Source organism: Prionailurus viverrinus, chromosome E2 (assembly GCF_022837055.1).
Source record: "Prionailurus viverrinus isolate Anna chromosome E2, UM_Priviv_1.0, whole genome shotgun sequence".
NCBI classification, from domain to species: Eukaryota; Metazoa; Chordata; class Mammalia; order Carnivora; family Felidae; genus Prionailurus; species Prionailurus viverrinus.
Genome location: NC_062575.1, coordinates 1,564,692 through 1,582,978, shown reverse-complemented (window position 1 = coordinate 1,582,978; position 18,287 = coordinate 1,564,692). Strand labels below are relative to the sequence as shown.

General features: G+C 48.3%; 1 protein-coding gene and 1 long non-coding RNA gene across 2 annotated transcripts in view; one reads left to right on the top strand and one right to left on the bottom strand.

Annotated features, from left to right (window-relative positions):
- Window positions 1–18,287, top strand: part of LOC125152410 (zinc finger protein OZF-like) — a 516,059-nt gene that overhangs the window by 175,827 nt on the left and 321,945 nt on the right. The gene's annotated exons all lie outside the window — the stretch shown is intronic.
- LOC125152462 (uncharacterized) lies at window positions 3,749–8,502 on the bottom strand. Its single transcript, XR_007147208.1, has 3 exons — window positions 8,266–8,502; window positions 5,664–5,814; window positions 3,749–3,882 (listed from the first exon to the last, which is right to left on the bottom strand). It is a non-coding gene; the product is annotated as an uncharacterized LOC125152462 (long non-coding RNA).

Below are 18,287 nucleotides of genomic sequence, written 5' to 3'. Positions count from 1 at the left end.
TGTGTCTCCCTCTCTCTCTGACCCTCCCCCACTCACGCTCTGCCTCTCTGTCTCTGAGAAATGAATAAACATTAAACAAAAAAAAAAAAAAAAGAAGATGTGTAACTTCTCAGAGATGGTCAAGTAGGATAGGGAGGAAAACAAACAAAAAGTAACAATGCAGGGTTTATTCGCATCCTTGGGTAATAAACAAGAGGCCAGGAACAGAAAGAAGGGGCAGGCTTCTTCCATGTCTCATTTTACTTCCCAGAACTGGACCAGGTGAGGGTCAGATGATTAGTGCAGACAGGGGATCTCACTGCCAGAGATCCCTGAACAAGACTCCTGCTGTTGGGACACCTGGGTGGCTCAGTCGGTTGAGTGTCCGACTCTTGGTTTCGGCTGAGGTCATGATCTTGTGGTTTCGAGAGTTCGAGCCCCAGGTGGGGCTCTGCACTGACAGCATGGAGCCTACTTGGGATTCATTCTCTCTGTCTCTGTCTCTGTCTCTGTCTCTCTCTCTCTCTCCCTCTCTCTCTCCCTCTCTCTCCCTCCCTCCCTCCCTCCATTCCTCTCTCTCCCTCTCTCCTCCACTCGTGCTCTGTCTCTCTCTGTCAAAAATAAATAAAAATGTTAATTTTTTTAAAAAAAATAAAGACTCCTGCTATTTAACAGACCCCGTGGATGGAGGAGGAAGAGGGTATGGGCTAGGAGTACTAGGAGTGCTGACTACTAAGTCAGAGTGCGTAAAGGGTCTTCACACCCCCCGCCCCCACATAAGGGAGTTTTGGTAGAGATGCCTGAACAGTATCTCAGTGGAGTCCTGTCTTTCCTCGCACATATAAAAAGGCCTCTGAATGGAGGTGCCTAGGCTAAGAATGCAGATACACACAAGAGCATGGCTGGGGGTGCAGAGAGAACGATGCCTTGACTGCAACTCTGTCCAGAGCCTGCAGTGAACTGAGTATGCACCTGTTGTGGGGAGGGCAGCTTTCTCCTGTGAGGCTTTCTGGGTGAAGTCTCTCTAACTGCCTATAGTTTGGCCTGGAAAATCACACATAGGATTTTGGCTTGGAGTTAAGCTACTCAAGACCAGAATAAAAGGAGAGGTATACCATATTTATGGATGGGAAACATCCTATTAAGATATTACTCTCTCTAAGGCAACTGGGTGGCTCAGTTGGTTAAGCATTTGACTTTGGCACGGGTCATGATCTCATGGTTCGTGAGTTTGAGGCCTGCTTTAGGTGAGCCCTGCTTCTCTCTCTCTCTCCCTCTCTCTGCTCCTCGTTCATTTGCACCCTCTCTCTCAAATAAATAAATAAATAATAAAATAAAATAAAATAAAAATCCTCTTCCCTTAAAAAAAATTGATCACAGGAGCGCCTGGGTGCCTCAGAGGTTAAAGAGTCTGACTTCGGCTCAGGTCATGATCTCACAGTTCGTGGGTTCAAGCCCCACGTCGGGCTCTGTGCTGACAGCTCGGAGCTTCGAGCCTGCTTCAGATTCTGTGACTCCCTCTCTCTCTGCCCCTCCCTGCCTCACACCCTGTCTCTCTCTCTCTCAAAAATAAATAAACATTAAACATTTTTTAAATTGAAGACAAAAAAAAATCTTCCTCTCTCAGAGTGAGCCTATAGATGAAATGCAATCCATATTAAAATCCTTGTATATTTGTTTTGGTAGAAATCAACAAGTAGATTCTAAAATTTATATGTAAATGCAAAGGACAAAAGATGACCAAAAGAACTTTGAAAAAGAACAAAGTTAGAAGAGAACACAACCCTGATTTTAAGACTTACTATACAGGGGCTCCTGGGTGGCTCAGTCGGCTGAGCGTCCAACTTTGGCTCAGATCGTGATCACTGGGCTCGTGAGTTCGAGCCCGGTGTTGGGCTCTGTGTGCTCACAGCTTGGAGCCTGGAACTTGCCTGGGATTCTGTGTCGACCTCTCTCTCTGCCCCTCCACCACTCACACCACATCTCTCTCTGTGTCTCAAAAATAAACATTAAAAAAAAAGGACTTATTATACAAACACATTCATTAGCACATGGAAGTATTGGAATAAATACAACAAATGGGTAAATTTGGCAGAACAGAAAGATTTAACTTTTAGCTCCATCTGCCCAGAGAAATTGGGGCAAAGCTTCGTATCCTGGAAGCCACTGAGGGAGGCAGGTGGTGCTGAATAAAACTGCCTCACCCATTCTGCACAAATAGGAGACACATTTACATTTAGCTTCATCTAGGGAATAGTCCCACCCAAATGTTGCCATTGTGTCTTTTTTTTTTAATGTTTATATCATTTTTGAAAGAGAGAGAGAGAGAGAAAGAGAGAGAGAGGGAGAGAGAGAGAGAGAGAGAGAGAGATGGAGCGGAGGAGGGGCAGAGAGAGAGGGAGACAAAAAACCTTGAAGCTGGCTCTAGGCTCTGAGCTGTCAGAACAGACCCTGATGTGGAGCTCAAACTCAGGAACCCTGAGATCACAACTGAGCCAAAGCCAGACACTTAACTGACTGAGCCACCCAGGTGCCCCTGCCATTGTGTCTTTTTGCAGAAGAGTACCAGGAGGTTGACTGAGACTAGTTCGACAAGAATACGGACCTTGGAGGGGCACCTGGGTGGCTCATTCCGTCGAGCTTCGGGCTCTTGATTTCGGCTCAGGTCATGATCTTGCAGTTTGTGAGTTCGAGTCCCGCATTGGGCTCTGCACTGTAGTGCGAAGCCTGTTTGGGATTTTGCCTCTCTGCCCTTCTCCTGCTCTTGCCTGCATAAGCTCTCTCTCTCAAAATAAATAAACACCAAAAAAAAAAAAAAAAAACAAAAGAAGAAAAGGAATATGGACTATGGGTCTGAGGTCATGCCCACAGAGCAAAGTGAAATTGAAAGGAAAGGGAAAATGACATTTTCCAGGATCCTAGCCTCCATCCTGAGCTGGACACACCCATCACATCAATACCTAGGGAGCATGGCTTTCAATAACACTCCAGAACCAAGGGGAAAATAAAAGTATGTGTCATCATCTTCACGATTCCCTCGGGATGTAATGGAACCCACATTTCCCACATAGAATAAAGTATAAAAGTATATTATTAAGCATGAAAGAACTTATTAATTGAAGCAGTAATCCAAAACAAAATTCAAAAGCAAAGCAAGGTGAACTGGAAACCAAACAAGAAATAACTTGTTGAATAAAGAAAGGCTAGGGGTGCCTGGGTGGCTCAGTCGGTTGAGCGGCTGACTTCGGCTCAGGTCATGATCTCGCGGTCCGTGAGTTCAAGCCCCGCGTCGGGCTCTGTGCTGACGGCTCAGAGCCTGGAGCCTGTTTCAGATTCTGTCTCCCTCTCTCTGACCTTCCCCCGTTCATGCTCTGTCTCTCTCTGTCTCAAAAATAAATAAACGTTAAAAAAAAAATTAAGAATAAAGAAAGGCTCAACCCACCCACTGTACTAGTAACTGATTGTAAAAAGTCAACAAGTGGGTGTTAATACACTCAGGAATATTTTCTACAATTTTCTATTGCTGTAAGAAAGAAGTATATGTGTTTACGTGTTTGTGCGCACTCACATAAGAAAACAGTTCAAAGTTAAATGAAAACCAAAGGAACAGATTTGTTAGTGAGGAAGAGAGAACCTTTCGAAGGGATGCATTTGAAAGGCTGACTTTTAGGAAGCAACAATGTTTTGCAATTTTCATTTTGCAATGATATAATAAAACAAAACTGACCTACAGTTGGAAATAAAAACAGATCCATGATATGAAGCAGAATTAAAAAAAAAAACATGTCATCAAGACAATTTTCCTCAAACATCCAGAGAAATTCTGGCCTTTTATCTCTGATGTGGATTCCAGCTTCCGATGCAGGCCATGGAGGGAGAGCTTGAAGGGGCATCACTGCTGCGCTGTAATGAAAAAGAACTTGGTCTGCACCAAATCCATGACGCGGGGCTCAGCTGAGCTGTCCCAAGACCGCAGGGGCCCATGCGCTCCTTCGTGGGACCCGGGGACCCCCCACCCCCGTCTGTCCTGCGGACCATTTCACAGGAGTGCAACCTTTAACCAGGGTCGATCAGCTCACACAGCGTCAGCGCAGGTGAGGGTCGTGCCCCAAGCCCTCTGGCACCCAGGCCCCTGCCTGCGTGGTTCCCCCGTTTGAGAAGAGTGGTTTCATGGGCTCTTCACCTTCCTGGCTCCCACTTCTAGGTCTGGGGGCCTTGGGGGGCTCTCCTCCGCCCAGATTCCTGAATCCTGAATCCAGTCCAGGACTTGTAGGATAAAGTCCACATTTCTGGCAACCAACACGAGGTGAGCCCAAAGGTTGTCCCTGGGATGGGAGGCAGCGTCTGCAAATGCTTGGAGGGGAGTCTGAGTTGAGGGTGTTCAGGGAACAGCAAGTCTGCTTTATATACGGGGAGAATGCGGAGGGCAGGGGGGCAGGATTCAGGACTAGAACTGCTGGCCGGGCAGCTGGGCATCTGTTCTGAGGGTTTGGGGAACCATGGAAGATTTGGAACAGGAAAGGGAGGTGATCTGACTCATCTATTAACAGGCCGTCTGGGAATTCAGAGTGGAGGAGAGATTTTGGGGTGAGGAAGGAGATAACTGTAGTAGTCTGGAACACTGCTGAGGATGGATGGACCAGAGAAGGGTCTGTTGTCATGGGGGAAGTTGGTTGGATTCTGGATTCTGGGAGCTGGATGACTGTTGGGTTTTGGCTTTGGCACCTACAAAGAATGGAGACATTGTCAACTGAGATGGGGAAGTCACGTGTAGGACTAACTCTCAGAGGCAGTATTAGAAGTGGGTCTGAGATATTCCAGGATCTCTGAGTAGAGGTGTCAGGTTGGCAGTTAGAAACACATCTGGAATTTAAAGGAGGGATTCAGTTTGAAGATCTTTGTAAGTAGGTGGCTGGAATATGGAATATGTCTCCTCCTTCTCCTCCTCCTCGTTATTATTATTATCGTTATTATTATTATTTATTTTAGAGAGAGAGAGAGTGAGAGAGCAGGAGAGAGGGGCAGAGGGAGAGAGAAACAGAATCTACACGGGCTCCACGCTCAGTGCAGAGCCAGACACGGGGCTTAATCCCATGACCTGGGGTTATGACCTGAGCTAAAATCAAGAGTCGGTCACTCAACTGACTGAGCCACCGAGGTGCCCTGGAATATGTCAGATTTCTAGGGGGGCATATTCAGATCATGGTGATGATGCCATTAGGGGAAAGGATGGGGTGGGTATTCTCCAAGGACTGGGCATCTTGCTTGAGCACCTGATTAATGGGGACAGTCTTTATCAACAGAAGTTGGACTGTACCACCATGGGTGTGTGTGGTGGGGAGAGGAGAGAGTGCTGGCTAGTGGCACAGGCTTCCAAGGGGAAGTGGTTATGAGATCTGTTCAGAGTCAAAGCAGGAAAGGAAGTCAGATGATGCAGAGGTCAGGGTTGGTGCTTCTTCTTCCCTCTCCAGGCTCAGACTTTTTTGATAACTCTTGGTGGAGACAGAGGAATTTCAGACAAGCTGACAGATTAGCTTGGGAGCAAATGATAATCTTATGGGAGAGTCATTGGCATGTGGTGGGAACAGATGAGGCTGGGCTTTGAATGAGTGTAGGTGGAGAGAAATGTTATTAGTGTATGTAGAGCACATGTGACACTGAAAAGGAAGAGGAGGTTAGGCTACCTGGGATCCATAGAAGGTCTGGATGGCTGAAGTTGGGACAGGAAGCTGGATCGTGGGCCACGTGGGGAGAAAGACATTTTGTACCTAGCTGAGCACAAAGGAATGCATGCTGGGCTGAAAGCATACACTCGTGGGTCTTGTGGGTAGTAGTCTGTGGGATGAATAAATAAAATTCGATTTTATATTCGCCTCTTGAAAGTTTTCATGTGTTTGCTTGCTTCTTTCTCTGTGTTTTTGGCAATTACAGCACTGCTACTTAACGTGACTGCCATGTTTTCTGGTTTATTCACTGGCTTATGCAGTGCATATATCAACAGGAAGAATTTTTTTTGCGTAGACATAGGTTTAAGTGTAATGTATAATACCAAACTCTTCTCCAAAATAATTATAATAGATGCTCAATGATAGTTTATGATATTTACTAATGTTTTCAGGGTCAGTACTGTCAGACTTACTGAGTCTCACCAATCTGATGTTTCATCTCCTGATTGCCAAAGATTATTTAAAAAAATTTTTATTTGCCTTTTGTAATTCTAATTTAAAGTGGTATGCAAGAGTTTTGCAGTTTCTGGCTTTAAACATTTTTCTTATTAATTTGTAGAGGGCTTAATAAATGTATTTATTAGTTATATGTTAAGTCTTTAAAAGTTATAGATGACTCAATATCCTCTCACTTGTGTTCTTGTTATTTCAATTTTTGTGTGCTTTTTTGATAATAGAAGTGTGTTGTTTTCATATAGTTTGTGTATATGTTTTGATAATTTTTATGTTTGGCTTGAAAACTCCTGCTCTTTTTCTTCCATGATCTTTTAAGTTACATATTTTTATTACCACTTAAACCTTCCTTATCTGAAATTAATTTCTGTGTATGATTAAGAGCAGAGATGAAAACTGGTGTTCAATTTGGTATTGGTATGATAATTGGTATTATCCCATGAATAATATTTTTAGGCAGCCATTTTCCAATGTTCTGTAGCATCACCATAGCCCATAGATTCCATGAGGAATCTAAATATGTGAGCACCTCTTTATAAACTTTACAGTTTACTCTGCTAGTTTTGAACTTGAATTCTATGCCATTATGCCAATAAGACACTGTTTATTTTAAATTTATGACTTGAATTAATCTTTTAAGAAAATTACTCCAACTTTTTATATTAAAATAAATTTTGCATCTTCTATACATATTGAATTATGACATTTATGAATAGCTTCTCGAATTCCAAAACGGTGTTGGGATTTTTACACTTGTAACTATTATTATCAACACCTGACCTCACCACTAACCCCCCAAATAGTATTTTAGCGCAATCTCTTAGTGGTTTTGCCTTACACCACTACCAATCATGGCAAGTTAGCAAATACTGTCAACAATAGGTTTGTGTCATCTAATTTTATGTATTTACTTTTTAGCCAATAATGAAGCATACAAGGGTATTTTGTTGCATATAATTCACATTTTTTTTTTTCAACGTTTATTTATTTTTGGGACAGAGAGAGACAGAGCATGAATGGGGGAGGGGCAGAGAGAGAGGGAGACGCAGAATCGGAAACAGGCTCCAGGCTCTGAGCCATCAGCCCAGAGCCTGATGCGGGGCACGAACTCCCGGACCGCGAGATCGTGACCTGGCTGAAGTCGGCGCTCAACCGACTACGCCACCCAGGCGCCCCTAATTCACATTTTTTTAATTCCAAATCTTAGTGACTTGATTTCTCTTACTTAAAAATCCCTCCAAGATTTTTGTCTTAACAGTCTTTCAGAAAAAAAAAATTTTTAAAAACCCCACAAAAGTTAAGGACTGTGTCATGTCTCGGTGTTTTGTTTTGTTTTTGAAGTTTATTATTTTGAGAGAAAGTGAGCATGAGCAGAGAGAATCCCAAGGAGGCTCCATGCCATCAGCACAGAGCCCGGGTTGGGGCTGGAATCCACAAACCAGGAGTCCATAAGCTGAGTCCAAATCAAGACCCGGAAGCTCAACTGACTGAGCCACGCAGGTGCCCCGTGCCTCAGTTTTTTAACACTTTGAATGCATTGTAATCCTGCATCAACATTTATGTTGAGAAATCCAAGTTAAATTGGATTCTTTTAAAGTTTATACTGGTATGAAAATTGATAACCAAAACCTCATTAAAAATGTCGTCGGAGGGGCGCCTGGGTGGGGCAGTCGGTTAAGCGTCCGACTTCAGCCAGGTCACGATCTCGCGGTCCGTGGGTTCGAGCCCCCGCGTCAGGCTCTGGCCTGATGGCTGGGAGCCTGGAGCCTGTTTCCGATTCTGTGTCTCCCTCTCTCTCTGCCCCTCCCCCATTCATGCTCTGTCTCTCTCTGTCCCAAAAATAAATAAACGTTGAAAAAAAAAATAAAAAAATAAATGTCGTCTGGAGGTTTCAGCAGAGGCCCTACCACTCCTAGTGAATTGCAGACCAAACAGGAAGAGAGAGACTTGACCTAGCAGATGGATACGGATAGGAAACTTTCCGTACCCCCCATACGGATAGGAAACTTTCCTTATCCCACTCTACTCAGCCAATGAGAAGCCACTATAATTCAAACTCCCAGTTTATTCTAATGGCTTTTAATTTATGACAGCCTTCCCAACTTACCCCTTTTCTCCGTAAAACTGGGTACCTCTCCTTTGTTCCTCGACTGCCTACGGCAGTTTGTTCGTCCTGGATTACAACTCTCTTTTATTCCCCAAACCTATCTTTTGTTGGTAATAACTGGCAGCTTTATTTTAAGGTTAACTTAGGTTTTTCTGACTCTAATTTCATGTATTTCTAATTCCTCCTTTCCGAGGAACCACCTGGCCATCAGTGCGAGGGCTGATGGCCACCGACGGACTTCGCAGCAATCCCTGGCGTGAGAGGAACTAGGTTACCCAGAAGACTGTGCGCCAGCTTCTGGGCCGTGTTGACCAATGAGGGCGTTTCCAGGAGCGTGCAACGGCCAGGGAGGCGGGACTTCCCGCCTGTTCCGCGTGGAGCCCGGATTTCGGATCCCGGACTCAAGAGGCGGAAGGATGTCTCGACTCTACTGACTAGGTGCGGATCTGAGGTTCGGTGTGAGCGCGGCTGCGGTGGGGGTTTCCCGCCCGTCTCCGCCTTTATCACACGTCTCCTGGCCGGGTTGAACCCGCAGGGTCCTATGGCGACGGCCGGGCTAAAGTACCTGGCTCAGGTGAGAGAGTGTGTGTCCCGGACCCGTGTAGCCCGAACCCCAAGGGCGGGGGGGGGGGGGGTGGTCTCCTGATGAATACACTGCAGTCCAGGCCCCTGCCCGCAAAACCTGGGGCGTTCGTGGGCGGGAGCCCCTTTCTGGCCGGCAGTGGGGCAAGTGTGGAAGGGATGAGTGTGGAAGGGATCAGCGTCTGCGAAGTCGTGGGGGCGCGCGAGAGCATTCGGGAGAGCGGGGGTCCGCCCTCCGTCTGCAGGGAGCAGCTGGGCCGCCGGGGTGAGGGCTCTGGGGGCCTTGGAGGGTTGGAACAGAGGAGGAACTCTGAGTTATGGTCTTAAAAGTATTCCAGGTGTTCCCCGGGGAGAACAGACGGCGGGGGGGGGGGTGGGGGGGTGGGGTTGGGAGGGGAGTGACGAGGGTCGAGGCAGGGAGAGCTTCCAGGAGACCGCTGCAAAAGACTCTCAACAATGATGCTGGGTTTGGGCCGTAGAAGGAATGTAAGTAATAAGATTCCTGATAAATCTTAGAGGTGAAACTGGCCGGATTTCCTCTTCAGCCAGTGTGGCTGTGAGCAAAAGCACAGAATGAAAGATTGCCCAGTCGTTCTTTTGGCAGAGTGTCTGGAAGCACCGAGACGTGGAAACTGGTGAGGAGCACGTTTCAGAGAGAGCCTAGGAGTTGAATTTTGGACATGCTGTTTCTGAGATAGAGGTGACGTACAGGCAGCTGGAATCTCTGGTCTGGAGTCGGGGGCGAGCTGGCTCAGTGATGTGCATATCGTGACAGCCTAAGTCCTGGACCGGGACCCAGCCTGGATCTCACATTTAGGATGGAAAATATGAGTACTTCGTTGAGATAGGCCCCGAGATGAAGGCAGATAGATAGAGCTGGGGCTGGAGGGCAGGCGGTGTGCCTGCAGATGAGAGGGTCCTGTGGTTCAGGGCTTTCTGGGGTGTGTGTGTGTGTGTAATGATTAAGGAGCCTGCTGGGATGGAGGGGGAGAGGTGAGGGGGTATAGATTCTCTGCTCTGAAGACTCAGCAGACTGTCTACTCCCTGTGGAGCCAAAGAAGGGCCAGCCAGGCTGGAGGAGCAGCCCAGGCTCAGTCAAGGTCATAGGTGTCTCAGCTCTCCCAGGGAAGTACAAGTTCACAACGGTACAGCTGTAGCAAGTTAAACTTATGCAACCAAGTAGTAATTGATTGAAATGCCAACGTAGCTCTGCGATAAAATGTATATATATTTGGATTTTGTCATGGACTCTTGCTATAGAGCTCCTAAAACCCTTGGAATTTCCTGGGTATGAGGAGTTCTTTTTTCTTCATAAGTGTCCCCTTTTATCACAAAGGAGTTTATTTTAATGAGCTTATTTAGGGCGGGGGCCCTAGATAGCCTCAAGTTGGGGCTGGTCACCAGAAAGACCAGGTGATTAGAAGTTTAAGCTTTCGGGGCACCTGGCTGGCTTAGTTGGAGAGCATGTGACACTTGACTTCAGGATCGTGAGTTTGATATGTTGGGTTTGGAGATTACTTAAAGATAAATAAATAAAATGCTTTTTAAAAAGAACTTTTTTTTTTTAATGAGGCTGATTTTATTTTTATTTTTTTGATGGGATGGGGGGGAATCCCAAGCACCGTGAGATCATGACCTGAGCAGAAATTAAGAGTCGGACGCTTAACCGACTGAACAACCCAGGCACCCCCCACCAAAAAAGAACCCCCTACCTCCCAGATGGGAGGGGAGCTGGAGGTATAAAAACTGTTGAGCAGTGAGATCCAGGGAGCCTCCAGGTTGGTGAACGCATTGGAATAATAGAAGTGCTGGCAGGGTGTGCTCACTGGCTCTGATCCCTATCCCCATGGTCCTGGCACATAGATAAAGGAGAGAGTGATGTCCTGACACTCTCTGTCCTTACTTCTGTGCCCTGGGGTCATCTCAGGTCCTTAATCAAAGTCATAAGTTCTGTTCAAGTGTCCCGTTTCTCTAGTCAATAAGGTGAAGGGATGAAAGGCTTCCTGGCACAAGAACCAGGACACTTGCATGTCCACATGGGAGTGTTCAGTGACCCACAGGACTCTGTTCCGTCTGCTGGGAACAGAGATTGAGGGCAAGAGTCAGTCCTCGAGAAGCAGCCTGAGGTGCTGGGCCTCTGCTGAGGGGAGTGGGTCCCTGGAAGGTTTGGAGCAGAGAAGGGAAGTGATCTGAGTCACGTCTAAACAGTCTACTCTGCCTGCAGAGTGGAGGCAGGGAGACCCCAGTGGAGGCCATGGTATCGGGAAGGTTAATGGTAGCTACATCACAGCCCTGGCTCTGTGGATGGAGACAACTGTTTTGTTTGTAGGCTGCTTTGTAAGTAGGGATGATTTTCTGCCTTGCAGGGTGAGAGAGTCTGGCATCACTCCAGGATGTTTGTTTTTAGCTGCAAGTGTGTGAGTGCCGTCGCTGAGGTGGAAAGTCCAGAGCAGGAGCACTTAACAGAAGCAAGTCTCTGGAGTTCGGAGTACTTAACGGAGGCACTCTCAGGAGTTAGGAGCACTTAACAGAAGCACTCTCAGGAGTTAGGTTTTTGCATGTTGCATCTGAGATATTGCAGGGACCTCTGAGTGGAGGTGGCAAGTGGGCGTCTAGAAGCACATCTGGATTTTAGGGAAGGAAGGGGTTCAGGTTTGAGGATACCACACCCCTCAGCAGCAGCAGGTGTGCAGACGGTGTCACAGGTAAGAGGATGCCCTCAGCACATCAGGGTGGCGGTGCCAGTACAGGGGAAGGATGGGGAGGATATCCATGAACTGGCTCACTTGCTTCGGCACCCGGATGGGGATGGCCGTCATCACTAAGACATGAGGAGGTACGGTGACCACAAATGTGTGTAAGAGAGAGAGTTATGAGGGTACGGGCCTCAGGTGGGGGTCCAGGTGGTGGCATGGGATTCCCAGGGGCTGGATGTGATCTCCTGAGAGGCAGGGCAGTGATGGAGGTCCGGTGACACTGAGGAAGGCATGGTACTTGTTCCCCTCTGCAGGTTTGGGTTTGTGCCAGCTCCTGCTGGGGCCTGAAGAGTGTCTGACAGGATGACAGATTCATTGAGGGGTAAAGGAGGTCTGCTGCAAGAGTCTCTTGGGTCGTGGCGGGAGAAGTGGGCCTGGGCTTTGAATGAGGAGGTGGAGAGGGACAGGTGTGACTGGAGAGGGGATAGCGCAAACCATGCTGAGGAGGAGGAGGGCTCAGGGGGTCTGATCTCACACACGCTGGGGTGGCTGATGTCAGGACAAGGAGCCAGGCCAGGCCGGGAGGTCCTCAGAGCAGCGCCTGGGTTAGCCCTGGGTCCTGTCGCGTTCGGCAGGCACTGCCTGGTGCCACATGCAGAGTGGCCTATGGGAAGCCAGAGAGATGCCTGTGACATGGGCTGGAGGCGGCAGTGGTGTCGTGGGTCCCGTGGTCACGGCCTGGCATGTGAGGGAGGAGTGATCCCGTTGTGCTGTGCGAATGGGGAAGGGGGTGTGAGGATGCACTCAGCCCCCTCGTACTCAGGGTTTAAGCTGGAAGGCTGAGCGTGAGTCCATGTGGGTGTGATCTTCGTGATCCCAGGAGAGCTGACCGTGAGGGAAGCGGCCTGGAGCACAGATAAGACCACCCCCTCCCCATCTGTCTCACCGACAGTTGGCAGCAGTGATGAGCGGGCACGAGGAAGAGCGGGTACCAGTGGACCAGGGCCTGGTACCTCCTCTGAGTGAGGGAGCTGGGGAGGAGGGCCATGGCCTTGGGATCCTGCTTATGAACTCTTCTGCCCCCATCATGACAGGGCCACGGGACCTTTGAGGACGTGGCTGTGTACTTCTCTCAGAAGGAGTGGGGGCTCCTGGGCGAGGTTCAGAGACACCTGTACCATGATGTGATGCTGGAGAATTTAGCCCTTATAGCCTCGCTGGGTAAGGACCCTCCCTCCCAAACCATTGGCCTGCATGAGGCTCTGATTCCCTTTTCCCAAGGTTCTCTGTCCCTCCCAGAGCTGGGCCATGGGCCCCGCTTCCTTCCCTGGTTCCTTGGCATGGGTATGAGACACCAACATGTTCTGCTGTGAAGCCTCTCACAGAAGGGCTTGGCTTCTGACTCCTGTACCTGCCTGATCAACGCTCGCTGATTAGCTCTGCCCACCCACCCCCCCCCCTTACCATGTTGACTGTTGACCTCTGTGAAGCATCCCTGTCCCCGCTTCTGCCCCCTTCTGTTTGGTGTGCCGCCTGTCTCGGGAATTACAAACATTGACGTGGTCAGTATTTGCAGGCAACCCTAAATGATTTTTGCAAGACTGTCCTCAAAATTCTAGTAACAAATTTCTTGCCTGCAGTCTCTCAGTGGTTGGGTCGCTCTGGGCCAGTGATGTTCACTTGACTGCCCTGTTTTCTCTTGAGGACTTCAGTCTGCCAGGTCCCACGTAGTTGGCGAGGTTGAGCTGAGGGGTAGAGGAGAGCCCTGGGGACCTGACGGCTCAGACACCTCTCTTACCACAGGAACGGGGGATTCATGGGATCCTGGCCATGGGCAGGGTGGGTGGGAGCGGTGGGCAGGCATGGTTTCAGGACTGAGTACAAACCGTAGCAGGCAAATGTCCTTTGCTCCCTGCTGTTTGAGTGCCAAGGCTCATGGCCAAACCTCATTTCTGTTCCTCCTCCCTATCCTTGACATTTTGCCTACTTGTCATTTCTGCTGTGACTTCTGGCCCCTGGCTGTCCCCTACATCCATGTCCCCCACGTCTTTCCCCTTCCTTTCTCTCTGCAAATGTTCTGTCACATAGCCTGTGTTCCATGCGTCATGTGATGTGTGCATATCCCTACGTGGCTGACTACCTGCTACCCAGAGACGATTGCCTTTTCCTGGCGTGCGACACACATTCCACACAGCATGAACTTGTCACCAGCACACAACCACTGATTTCAGCCACTGCTGAAAGCCACTGGCAGAGGAGTGAGCGGAACCGCGTCTCTCCTCCCGACACAGCACTGGATCCTCCTTTCTCACTGGTTGTGAGACTCCTCCTCCTCCCCTCCCCTGCCCCCTGCCCCAACACACCGTTCTGTAACCGTCAGTGCTACACAGTGTCCCTTTCCTCCATCTGACCCTGGTTCCATTGTCCCAAAAACAAAGCCATGGACTCAGTCCTGGTTGTGTCCTGCACACGTTTGTAATGGGCTGTCCTGTCCCACTAAAGTCTGCGGACACCTCACCACCATTTTCCTGCTCTCAGGTTGTTGGCATGGGATAAAAGCTAGGGAAGCCTTTTCTGAACAGAGTTTTTGTGGAAAGAGTGTCACAGGCCAGGATACCAGATCTAGGCCTATTTGTCCCCGAGGCTACTTCCTGTGATAACATGTGTCCCAGTGAAGAAAGACATCTTCAACCTGGCTGAGCGTGAAGGGACGCACGCTGGGCTGAAGCCATGCACTTGTGGGCCTTGTGGGAAACTGCGCTTGCTCAGTTCACACCTCCACCAGCACCAGAGACAGAACCCCGGAGAGAAGGCCCTCAGAAGGGAGGAGAATGGGGCTCTGTTTGTGAAGAGCAGGATCCCCGTGTCAGACAACATTTTCCCCAGTGGAGAGGCCGAGAAGGATTTCCTGGGTGGCGTGGACCTTCTCCAGCACCAGGCCATCCCCAGTGGAGAATGTCCGCACGGAGGCAGGGGGAGCAGGGTGGTTTCTTGCCCTCGGCAAGGGCAGTGCAGCGCAGCGAGCGTGGGCAGCCCTGCCACTGAAAGGTTAAGTTTACAGAGCAGCAGAGTGCTTATGCCAGAGAAGGCCTTCGTAAGTGTGGGCAGTGTGAGAAGTCCTTTGTCCACAAAAAAAGGCTTCTCGAGCACCAGGGAATCCACGCTGGAGGAAAGCCTCGTGCGTGCAGCAAACGTGGGAAGTCCTGTAAGTACAGATCTAGTCTTAATCAACACTGGAAGGTTCACACTTGAGAAGGGCCTCCTCGTAAGCGCAGCGAATGTGGGAAATCCTTCATCTTTAGAAAGAGGCTTCTCGAGCACCAGAGAATCCACACTGGAGGAAAGCCTCGTGAGTGCAGCAGATGTATGAAGTTCTTTAGACACAGCTCCACCCTCATTGAACACCAGAAAGTCCACACTGCAGAAAGCCATCTTAGTGCGGTGAATATGGAAATCTTTCATCCACAAAAAAGATTTCTTTTGCACCAGAGAATCCACATTGGAGAAGAGTTCTCTGAATGCACCAAGTGTAGGAAAACCATGAAAAGGTTGGAATTCAGTGAGCACCTGAGACTTCACCCTGGGGAAAAGCCGTATGAATATAATGAATGTGGGAAATTCTTCAGACACCAATCCCCTCATATTCAGCACCATAAAGTTAATGGTGGAGAGAGGCCTGGAATGAGTGTTCTGAATGTGGGAAGTCCTCCATTTACCAAAGAAAGCTCGAGCAGAGAGAATCCACACTGGAGAAAGACGCTTTGAGTATAATGAACGTGGGAGAGCCTTCAGCCTCGAGGATAGACTTGTTCAGCACCACGAAGTGCATATTGGAGCAAAGCGTTTTTGTGTAGCAAATGTGGGAGATTTTTCCGTCAGAGATACTGCTTTGTCAGACATCAGAAAAGTTCATAGTAGAGGAAGTCCTTGGCCACTAATGGAATGCACTATCACCACGTTGAAAACGACACGCCAGAGTGTAGACCTTCCATGGGATTGATCAGCTGAACCTTTTACTTCTGAGGATTCACAGTTCATTACAAGTATCAGGTGCTCGTGACTGTTTCTTGAGCTGACTTGACTTTCTAATGTGCCTAGTGCCCTGTGGCAGAAAGTATCTCATCACTACCATGTGGCATGTCCCCACAGGGTCCATCATCTCTCCGTGTACAGGGGTGTAGACCTCTGTGCCCCAAGCCCTGAAGGGAATTCGGTGTAACAAGTGCTTGTACATAGGGTGTGTGTGTGTGTGTGTTCTGGACCATAGTTTTTTACTCAAGAATATATTCTGGAGAGGGGCACCCGGGTGGCGCAGTCGGTTAAGCGTCCGACTTCAGCCAGGTCATGATCTCACGGTCCGTGGGTTCGAGCCCCTCGTCGGGCTCTGGGCTGATGGCTCAGAGCCTGGAGCCTGTTTCCGATTCTGTATCTCCCTCTCTCTCTGCCCCTCCCCCATTCATGCTCTGTCTCACTCTGTCCCAAAAATAAATAAAAAACGTTGAAAAAAATTTTAAAAAAAGAATATATTCTGGAGAAAAGTCCACAGAGTCAGTTCTGCTGAAATAGAACATATGCACTTCTGAAAATCACCAAGCTATGCAACATCCAAAATAAAAATCAACAGGGCTTATTGAGATCCTCAAAATGTCATCAGTAGAATGTAAAAAAGAAGATAGAACCCTAATAAATGCAGTAACACAGTTTCACACGTTAAAAGTTTGAGAAACACATAAATACTGTAATAAATGCAGCACTTAACCTTAGCCTGGAATTTGTTTTGTGGAAGTGGGTGTCAGAGGGTTGCAACTTGTGAATTATGCTATGAAGTAATGGAAGGAGGATTACCTCAAAAGTCAATTGCCTAAAATTCCCCCACCAGAAGTGAACAGGTTTGGCTCATAACACATGGTGAACTGGCATATCTGGTAGATGTTTGAGTTGTGTCCTTACAACTATATTGTAATATCACAACAGTGAAATTGGCATTGATCCATCTGGATTTGCTGATTAGGTGGATAGAGGTACCAGTCAGTTCCTGGAGGTGGTGTGATTAAGATGCAACTTTGGTGTCCCAAATAGAGAGAGAATATCAGATACGAGACTGGTTGAGGTTCCTGATGTTAGTGAGTGTACATAGAAAAGAAGTGAGGGGCGCCTGGGTGGCTTAGTCGGTTGGGGGTCTGGCTTCAGCTCAGGTCATGATCTCACGGTCTGTGAGTTCGAGCCCCGCGTCGGGCTCTGTGCTGACAGCTCGGAGCCTGGAGCCTGTTTCAGATTCTGTGTCTCCCTCTCTCTGACCCTCTCCCATTCACGCTCTGTCTCTCTCTGTCTCAAAAATAAATAAACGTTAAAAAAAAAATTAAAAAGAAGTGAGATCAGAGGTTTGAGCCTTGGGCTCACATTTGTACTCCTCATGTTCCTCCTTTCCTGCCTCCCCCCTTGCCCTTTTCTGGCTACTCCTTCCACCTCACCAAGCTTTTTCTTATCTCCTCTTTTTGGCACTTAAAAAAAAAATGTTTATCATTTATTTGTGAAAGAGAGAACACGAGCAGGGGAGAGGCTGAGAGAGGGAGACAGAGTCCTAAGTAGGCTGATGCAGAGCAGGCCCAATGCAGGGCTCAGACCCACAAACTGTGAGTTCATGACCTGAGCCAGAACGAAGAGTTGGTCGCCAGCCAACAGAGCCACGTAGGCGCCCCTGGCACTTTATCTACTTTCATATTGGATTGTTTTAACCTGGCTCTCCCCAGGAGAGGCTTGTCCTCATGTGTACTGTCAGTCTCAACTTAGGTATCACCTGCACAAAGTGCCTGCCCACACCCAGAATACAGAAAGGAGCATGTTTCCCTTCCTTCCAGTTTAAACATTTACCCAGCTTCTTTCTCAAGTCAACTTTTATTCCCTTCTGTCTCTGTCCTCTCCCTCATTAGTTTCAGTGATACATTTAGAGCAACAGGAGAACAAGAAGCATATACTTTGTTAGTAGGTCACTGGGTGTAGTAGTGAGTGAGTTGTGCCATTATCATTTCATAAGAGGAATTGAATATATTTCAGGATATGGAGTAAAAAAATGATACGGATAAAACTGTGGCTCACTGGGTTGGATACAATTACGGATAATTTAAGCAGAAAGGATTATTTTCTGAGGGAACTGGAGCCTGGCTTACCCTTGTCCACCTGCTTCAGAGTGGCCAACATCCATTCCTCTTCTATGTTCATTGCCATGAACCTATCCGGAGTCTTTTCTCTCCTGTCCCTGACCTAAAATTCTGAAACTAACAAAACCGACTTCAACGCTTTGGGGTACATTCCTTTAAAAAGCAATAGCATGATGTTTATTAGCTTCCAGCTGCGGAGTGAACACCTTTTGTACCAAGTGACGACGGAATGAGATGTCCATTTGGATTTGTCTCTTTGGGGGCATCTGAAGTAATATTTCTAGCCTCCGAAGCAAGCTCAGCTTCATTGGGTCTAACATGTTTCTAAACACTCTGGCGACCAGTTCCAACAACGAACCCAGAAGTATGGGTGTTGCCCTTCCTCAAGGAGTGGAGCCCGGCCCCGCGGTGGCGAGGCCACTTCCCAGCGACCCTCGCGCTGCCGGCGCACTTGGCCGGGAGGTAGCTGTGGAGACACCCTTCGCGGAGCCCACGGAGCTGCAGAAATTACACTCCCCAGAATGCTCTTCCTGCGCGCGGGGCTGCGCCGAGCCTAGGAAGGCTCAGGAGAGGGCACTTCCGGGAA